At 40.4% G+C, this 6,000-nt stretch overlaps 1 long non-coding RNA gene across 1 annotated transcript in view; it reads right to left on the reverse strand.

Moving 5' to 3' along the window:
• Positions 1-4,994, reverse strand: part of LOC309640502 — an 875,392-nt gene extending 870,398 nt beyond the window's left edge. The window contains exon 1 of the long non-coding RNA XR_014252271.1: positions 4,679-4,994. This is a non-coding gene — a long non-coding RNA (uncharacterized lncRNA). The remainder of the gene's footprint in view (positions 1-4,678) is intronic.
• Between the last annotated feature and the right edge of the window lie 1,006 nt (positions 4,995-6,000).

Below are 6,000 nucleotides of genomic sequence, written 5' to 3' on the forward strand. Positions count from 1 at the left end.
ATTAATTTACTCTTGACATTTCCTATATATTATGACTTTACCTATGTTGTACCATGCTATATTTAACACATCTATACCACACTATATCTCTTATGCCATCCCTAGGTTCACATTCTGTGAGCTTCAACCATATATCATAAACTAATAGTTTATTTACTATCTATGCTTGACACTTTAAAGAATTTCACCATTTTTTCTTATCTTTTATAGAATAATTGAATGTTCTCAATATTAGATGAAATAATCACAACTTTTGTAAACCCAAAGATCATTGGAGAGTTTTTAAAATATATTGCTGTGAGAGTAGAGATTTAATGTTCTCATAATAACAACAAAATGGTAATTATATGGGATAAAGGATGTGTTAACTAACATTATTATGGCAAACATTTCACAATATATATGTGTATCAATTAATCACATTGTACATCTAAAAGTTCTGATCATTTTAACACCCAGTTCCAATGTCTGGGGGGAGAGGTCCCACATACCAAGTAATTCTTGAACACCAGCTGGGTGTCCTGTGATTTATTGAAATTCTGACACTATCTACCCAGATATAGTATCAGATTCTACAGGTTAAGGGTTTAGTCCTACAAGATTTCACACCCTGTCTCCAGACACTGGTTTCAAGTCCACGTTGTCACCTGTGCTTCTGACCAACTAGCTATAAGATCTGAGTTTCCAAAAACTCCCTCCTTGGGTTTGATTAATTTTTTAGAGTGATTCACAGAACTCAGAGAAACATTTCACTTACTACACCACCAGTTTATTATAAAAAGGTTACAATTCAGGATAGCCAGATGAAAGAAATTAATAGGGCAATGGATGTGGGAAGGGGTGTACCACTCTCCTCAAACCTCCATGTGATCATTATTGCAAAAGCTCTCTGAACGCCGTCCTTCTGGGCTTTTATGGAGGTTTCATTCATTACACAGGCACAATTGATTAAATCATTAGGCCATTGGCTATTGATTCAACTTCCAGTTCCTCTCCCCTCCCTGAGGTCAGTAAGGTGGGACTGAATGTTCCAGTCCACTAATTGCAGGGTTGGTTTTCCTGACAACCAGCCGCCATTCTTAAGTATGTTCTGAAATTCACCTCATTACCATAACAAATGACACGTTTATGCTCTTGTTGCTTAGACAATTCCAAGGACTTTATGAACTCTGTGTTAGAAGCAGGGACAAAGACCAAATATATATTTCTTATTATAATTCACAATGTCACAACACCTTAAACTTATACAATGTTATATGTCAATTATAACTCAATAAAGTTGGAAAAAAGAATAAATAATCAATTATAACTCCATTACAGAATTTTGCCTATAACATCACATCAAATTAGGTTATTACAATGAGGAGGGCTTGTACCATTATCCTAGCAGAAGACAGTTGGTCTTACCTTTGAGGCTTACCTCTGGAGAATCCAATTTATAAATACAGTTTCTCATGGATTAATCCAATTTCTCAGATATTTATTTTTTAAACAGGAATATTATGACTATGAATACAGAGCTCTTTCTATCATATGACTTGGGTCCAAAATCAATACAAATACAAACATGAATATGATGTGGTCTCTGAGTCTGAGTAGCTCTAATAGAGGGGAGGAAGATCCATAAAAAGTAATTACTACCAGAATGAACACTGTAACAAAATAATGGAAGAGGAAATGTTCTCATAATAGTGAAAACCTTCTAAGATGAGCCATTAAAGTTGGATTTGATGAATAGAAGGTTGAAAAATGGTTTGTTGAGAAGGAAAAAAACAGACATACAAACTATGCAGGAAAGATATGGAGGAATAAAAGAACATAGCATGGACAAGGCATGGGGCAAATTTGGAATGGATGGATTTTCCTAGGATTAGAAGATGAATATAGTAAGGTAACTTGTATCCATAGCATGAAAGGCCTCATAGGACTTTGTTATGGGGTTTGGACTTAACTTTTAGACAGTGAGGAGTTATAAAAGAAGTTTAAACCTGGGCGTGACATAATTGGATTTGTCTTCCCAGATATTATTCAGTTTGCGTCAGCTCAGATTCTGATCTTGGTTTCCACCTCAAGGCTTTGAGTAACCACTGTTTGCCACCAGCCTCTATAGTTATGTCCAACAAGTGTCCATGACATGCCAACATCTTTATGTAATCCCCAGTCAACCTTCCTCCTCCAAACACACACAGAGAAGCACACTTTGTACTTTTTGGTTATACACCGAACTGATGCTTTCCCTTGTATCTTTCTATATGTGCAAATCTCAAGTAGCGCTTTATATATCCTAAATCCTGTTCTTTCTATAAAGCCCCCTTGAACTAAAAAAAAAATTGTAAAGCATCAGATTAGAAGTCATTCAGTTTAACTTCCTCATTCCATTCTATACTGAGTTCCTATAAAAATTTTGCAACTGTTTTGACTTATTTAGTTCTTAGTTGTATATTCTTATGCACAGTTCCCCTATAGTTTCATTTGTAAGTCTTATTGCCACGAAGATTTTTTAATAACTATATGCCTTTAATACAGTGATTTAATTTTAGAAGCAAAACTGAAAAATGGTATCACTAATTGCCTATGCAGCTCAAAATGTCATTATTAATAACGAAAATTCAAACTATGTATTTTTGTAAGAGTAATTCCAGGAGTTTGGATATTTGATCAAGAGTACAGAAACAATGGCTGTCTTTAATTATTTGTGACGCAATTGTTGCAGATATGGCTTGCAACAGAAAGCAAGGAGACTTTGCAGAGTTCTGGTAACAGGTTAAATTAATTGAACTCCAAATTAAAGTCACTTCTGTTCATTACTAAAAAGATTCTCTATTCAACCTCTCGCCTGAACACATTGAAACTCTCCTTTTGTTGTGAATGACATGTATTCAGGTGTCACTCAGAGTTGGGAAACACCCCTTTTGACTGGTGCTTAGGAAACATTTAGGGCTTCTGGACTGAACAAAAGGGTTCTTTCCAAATACAGTAAGTTCCCTACATACGAACCTTCAAATTGTGAGCTTTCAAAGATGCGAACATGCATTCACATGAAGAGATTCACGACACAGGAAATGGCAAGCAGATGTTCTTTATTTGAGGAGGCACTGTTAGTTTTTGAGGCACAGGACCTGAATGTAGAATGGGACACAAAGGTTGCAGCAGCCTTTCAGAGTTGAATCCAGTGCTACCGTGTCATCTATGACAAGAAGAAAAGAGCTACTACCCAGACATCACTGGATCTTTTCTTTCAAGAGGGTAGATGGAATTGAATCCAGCAAGAACTGGAACCTATGCTGTCAACATCAGGTGTGAGTGAAACTGCAGCTTGACCTCCATCCCCTATTGCTGATGATCCTTCAGCTCTACCATCTCCCACCTCCTCTCCCTTCTAGTCAGTAACTCTTCTTGCCTGTTCACTTGATGCCAGCCCCTGTATTCCAGCTGTTGTACTGTACTACTGTACTTTTCAAGGTACTGTACTGTAAGATTAAAAATGTTTTCTTTATTTTTTTGTGTTTTTTATGTATTATTTGTGTGAAAGGTATTATAAACCTATTACAGTACAGTACTATATAGCTGATTGTGTTAGTTGGGTACCTAGGCTAACTTTGTTGGACTTAGGAACAAATTGGACTTACCAACACACTCTTGGAACAGAATTCATTCATACGTAGGGGACTTGCTGTAGTGGGACATGACAAATCAATTTTGATTTTAAGCTTTGAATTAAAAAAAGAATTATTTAGATAATCTAGAATGGAAAAGTGTAAGATGAATATGAATTTGAAAGTGTTACTCAGTAATATTTATTCGGTGGGCTTATGTACATGGCACTACTCTAGGCAATGTTTATAATTAAGTTTTCAATGAATTGTGTGCAGTGGTTTTTATAATTAAATCAAGGGGGAAAAAGAGTCAATAACGTCAGACTCTTCAGAGTTTGAAGCATAGGAAAAAAAAACCTAGAGAAAAATTAAGAAAAAAGAGAAAAAAAAGGATTTGCTGAAATTCATTTTTAAGAAGTGATAAATTCAACTACAAAAGCACCTGAAACTTCTTTGCAACAAAAAGTCTATAAGGAGAGAACTGGGTGTCTGCGTGGCAGTGGCTGGGGTGCGCAGGCCCAGAAGGGGCTGGCTCAGGTTCTTCTCCAGGGCCGTGGAGGCTTTCACAGCACCCGGGGTTTTGCCCCACTCATCTTGGGACGGCGTCTGCATGTCCTGAAAGAGGGTTTCCCATCGTCCTGTGCTGCACTGGTTTTGCATCTTCAAGAGATGCTGGGTGCCCTGGCGCTTCTCCTCAGCCCACTGGTGGAGGTGCCCACGGCCAACAGAGGCTGAAGTAGAAGCGTGGGGAGAGGGGTGATAGAAGCAGAGAGAAAGAGAAACTCTTTAAGATTGCGAAAGAATGATGGTCTTTGGTTTGTTCTTCACATAGCAGAGACCCATGCCCAGCTCCCTTGAAGCACCCTGGGGAAGAGCTTGGAGAGGAAAGACTGTGTGGTGCCCCTAGACAGACTGGACTTTAGCCTCTGGGCCTTTCAGCCCTGGCAAAGAGTTCTGTGCAAGCTTGGCAGGAATCAGCAGAGCTGCCTGAGCTTAAGGGAGTGCAAGAGCTCAGACAACGAGCACACGGATGGTGATTGGTGTGGACTGAAGACAAGAGGGCTTCATCCAACTGACGTGACCTAGGGGATTAACCAAGATGGCAGAGTAGAAGGACGTGCTCTCACTCCCTCTTGTGAGAGCACCAGAATCACAACTGGCTGCTGGACAATCATCAACAGGAAGACACTGGGCCTCACCAAGGAGGATACCCCACGTCCAAGGACAGAGGAGAAGCCACAGTGAGACGGTAGGAGGGGTGCAATCAGAGTAAAATCAAATCCCATAACTGCTGGGTGGGTGACTCATAGACTGGCGAACACTTATACCACAGAAGTCCACCCACTGGAGTGAAGGTTCTGAGCCCCACGTCAGGCTTCCCAACCTGGGGGTCCGGCAACGGGAAGAGGAATTCATAGAGGATCATACTTTGAAGCCTAGTGGGAATTGATTGCAGGACTTAGACAGGACTGGGGGAAACAGAGACCCCACTCGTGGAGGGCACACACAAAGTAGTGTGTGCATCGGGACCCAGGGGAAGGAGCAGTGACCCTGGGGGAGACTGAACCAGACCTACCTGCTGGTGTTGGATGGTCTCCTGCAGAGGCGGGGGGTGGCTCTGTTTCACCATGGGGACAAGGACACTGGCAGCGGAGTTTCTGGGAAGTACTCCTTGGCGTGAGCCTTCCCAGAGTCTGCCATTAGCCCCACCAAAGAGCCCAGGTAGGCTTCAATGTTGGGTTGCCTCAGGCAAAACAACCAACAGGGAGGGAACCCAGCCCCACCCATCAAGAGTCAAGTGGATTAAAGTTTTACAGAGCTCGGACCTCCACAGCAACAGTCAGCTCTACCCACCACCAGAGCCTCCCATCAAGCCTCTTAGATAGCCTCAACCACCAGAGGGCAGACAGCAGAAGCAAGAAAAACTACAATCCTGCAGCCTGTGGAACAAAAACCACAGTTACAGAAAGATAGACAAGATGAAAAGGCAGAGGGCTATATACCAGATGAAGGAACAAGAAAAAAACCCAGAAAAACAACTAAATGAAGTGGAGATAGGCAACCTTCCAGAAAAAGAATTCAGAATAATGATAGTGAAGATGATCCAGGACCTCGGAATAAGAATGGAGGAAAAGATTGAGAAGATGAAAGAAATGATTAACAAAGCCCTAGAAGAATTAAAGAACAAACAAACAGGGATGACCAGTACAATAACTGAAATGAAAACTACACTAGAAGGAATCAATAGCAGAATAACTGAGGCAGAAGAACGGATAAGTGACCTGGAAGACAGAATCATGGAATTCACTGCTGCAGAACAGACTAAAGTAAAAAGAATGAAAAGAAATGAAGACAGCCTAAGAGACCTCTGGGACAACATTAAACGCAAAGACATTCACATTAT

Source organism: Balaenoptera physalus (genome assembly GCF_965194825.1).
Source record: "Balaenoptera physalus genome assembly, chromosome: 13".
NCBI lineage: Eukaryota > Metazoa > Chordata > Mammalia > Artiodactyla > Balaenopteridae > Balaenoptera > Balaenoptera physalus.